Source organism: Capsicum annuum, chromosome 6 (genome assembly GCF_002878395.1).
Source record: "Capsicum annuum cultivar UCD-10X-F1 chromosome 6, UCD10Xv1.1, whole genome shotgun sequence".
Classification (NCBI taxonomy): Eukaryota; Viridiplantae; Streptophyta; class Magnoliopsida; order Solanales; family Solanaceae; genus Capsicum; species Capsicum annuum.
In genome coordinates this window covers 70,604,918-70,608,259 of record NC_061116.1, presented here as the reverse complement: position 1 = coordinate 70,608,259, position 3,342 = coordinate 70,604,918, and the positions used below count along the sequence as shown (strand labels likewise).

Sequence of the window (3,342 nt, the reverse complement as noted above, 5' to 3'; positions counted from 1 at the left end):
ATTTTACTATGGCTGAAACTATTTCTGTTGATCATTCCAAGATAGATTTGGTGACTGAGTCTGCCACTTTTGACAGTAGGCATTCTAATAATTCGGCCTTTGAGCATTAATCACTAACATCACAGACTCAGGATTTGCAGCACATATATCTTTAACATGACCATTATTACGACAACCCCCATACCAAGCATGCATTTGCTGAATTGCATTCACTATTACTATAGGTTGTGTAGCGCCCAATTTTGTATTTCTCAACTACTTGTCAACTGATTTTTGTAGTGCAGCAATTTGAGCCAATATAGTAGTAAACTAGTCCTCCTCTAATACGCCTATAACTTTCTTTGTAGCATTTTTTGATTTAGAATGCCACTCCAAATTTCCTCGTGCAATCTAGTTCAACAAGGTATACAATTCATCATACATCACCTCTAATTCTTGCCCACCTATAGCTAAATCTAGCAAAATTTTTGTGTTGTTATCAAGTGCCTTAACAAAAGTATGAGATAATACATTATTGGACTACTGATGATGTGGACAATACCAAAAAAGAGCCTTGAAGCACTCCCAAGCATGATATAAATTCTCATATGGCTTTTACTTGAAGCATACAATCTCAATGCTCAATATCACAGCCTTTCTAGATGGAAACAATCAAATAAGGAATTTTTGGGACAAGTCATCCTATGTTGTGACTGAATTTGACAACTCAGCATTCAACCATTTTTTTGATTACACAATCAGTTGACACACCCGTCTGGATGAATGTTTCACTGATCTCTAGAAAGTTTTACAGATGGACTTATGGATCTTTATGTAAAAGCCCCATGAACTTTCCATTACTAATCAAAATCTGCATCATGTTCTGTTTTAGCTCAAAATTACCTCCAGCGATAGGTTTTTAAAAAAGAGAGGTCAAATTTTTTGAAAGTGGGCTTGCCACTTCGTAAACTGTCCTGCGGGCAATTGTTCTTCAGCCATTATAGTAAGATTGTCTTGTTCCTCATGAATTTGCTGGAATTAGTAGAGATGTTCTTCTTTTCTCCATAATTGATGATATAGTTTCTCGGGTTTGGGGTTTGGTTTGACCAATTCCCTATCCCTTGCCAGCTTATAATTTTGTAAACCTTTAACCTGGTAATTCAATACCAAATAAAAAGTGTAAATCACCAAATAAATGTAAAGAGTAAAACTAAAACAAAAATAGCTGCCAATTTAAAATTCCCCAGCAACGGCGCCAAAAACTTAATTGTGTACATGCAAGTGTACGTGGTCTCACCAAGTAATAAAGTGGCCTTTTAGAATCCAAGTATCAATCCCACAGGGACTTGTGTTAAACAACTATTCAATTCCAGATCACAATTGAGATTAAATAGATGAAAAGTAACCAAAAGAGTTTTGAAGGTTTATGAACTAAAAGTAAAGTAAAAGTAAATACTTTGAAGAATAAATTAATGAAAGACTGAGGCTAAAGAACTACGAAAAATCATACTATGCTAACAAACTTCATCGGTCCAACTACTTATTTTGGTTATTGATTAGTAGGATTTATTGCCTGATCATGGTCTTCCGACTTCTACTCGTCTAACGAACTTGGACATTACAACTACATCATTTAGAGAGGATGTAATAATCCAATTAGACGCAAGAAGATATCATCATACTTGTGAACCAAGAAAGGCTTCTTGGTATATTCCTTTCGTAGATGCTAATTTAAATCCCCTATTTTATAAAGGAATAAGAACCCTACTCTATTTACCCCCACGTTCTATCTTCCTCTTCCCCATCCCAAGATCACAAGGTAGACAATATATGTATTCTAAGGATCATGAATCCTTAAAATAACGATAAAAATGGTAAAAAAAAAAACAATTGTGAAAAATTTTAAAAACCAAATCAATTCGTATCTATCGTAATCACATTCTTGGCTTTAACCCTGGAAGGGGGTGTTTAGCCTCTAATCGACATAATCATAATCCAAATTAATTAATACATGATTAAATCACTTAAAAAGTTAAAGTAAAGAGAAATAAATCCTAAAATTACTGTTTATAAGACCCTCTCCAAGTCCTAAAATGTCCAAAGTGTCCAAGTTGAATTACAAAGTGTGCAGATGTCCTATTTATAGTAGAAACATTTTGGCCGTTTAGGAAGTGGGATTCACATCATGATATGTGCAAAGAGGGACTAGTGGTTGGGTCGCTAGCTGCGGAAAGGTAAAGTGGAGGTCGTGACACAACCTGTGTAAAGGAAGTTTGGTGGTTGCAACACGCTGCCATTGTGAGAGATCTCTAGAATTTGCCATTTGACGTCTAATGAGTCTTATGCCTTTTCCCTTTAAATCCATGTTTTGTTGTATTCTTTCCTTTCAATTTACAGCTTCTTTATCATCAATATATCCTTAAAATAAACTTTCCAGGAATCCTACATCATCATACACCACGGATTAGACCTCAACACAACACAATAACAAGAATGATGAACTAGAAAATCGAGCTAACACTAGGCTTGCTCACGTTGATCTTTAAGTTATTGTTTTGACTCTTTGCTTGATTAAATTGACCCTTGAATATTATAAGTAAGTTAGACACATAAATACAGATTTAAACCATTTTTCATTAAACACATTAGAATCCATCAAAACCCACTAGTCAAATACCTAGCTCAAGCTAGTAACACTAGTTTTCTCATCTGAACTCTAAGTGGCCAATTTAAGTGCAAAAGTGTTTTAAATTTACCATGAACATTATAATCACACACTTGAATACATAAATGATAAATTATATCAATATCAACACATTACACACATAAGTTGTCCTCAAATCAAGACTAATTAAGATAGGACAATAATACTAAGGTGCATAAAACAACCATAGGTGAGGAATTAAACACTAAATTGTGATATTAAGTGGAATTAAAGTTTGTAGATGATATGTGGAGCTTAGTTATCAGTTATTTCGTCATTACAATTTGAATTCAAGGTACGATTCCTTGGTTTCTTGATAAATTCATAGAAATTAGGGCTTTGAATTCTTAAACTTTAATGATTGATTTGAGACCCAAATTGTTCTCCGTTTGTGCTCAAATTTTAAACAAAACTTCCTTTTTCGTAGTGGGACTTCGTGTAGGTTCAATTTTAGATTTCATTCATGGGCCCTACGGGACTGTTCTTTACCACAAATTTGACCAGACCTTTTGTGTTGCAACATGGGTCTCATTTGACTCCTCATATGTAGATTAAGATTTTAATAGCGTGGTATAAATTTAAAATTGTGGAGTTAAGATAGACATTTTTTGATGGGAGATACCTTCAAGAATACCCATTCACCCATATCGAACTTCATC

The 3,342-nt window shown here is 34.2% G+C and overlaps 1 non-coding gene across 1 annotated transcript; it reads left to right on the top strand.

The window, feature by feature from the left end:
- The first annotated feature begins 520 nt into the window (after positions 1-520).
- LOC124899840 lies at positions 521-627 on the top strand. Its single transcript, XR_007057403.1, has one exon. It is a non-coding gene; the product is annotated as a small nucleolar RNA R71 (small nucleolar RNA).
- The last annotated feature ends 2,715 nt before the right edge of the window (positions 628-3,342 follow it).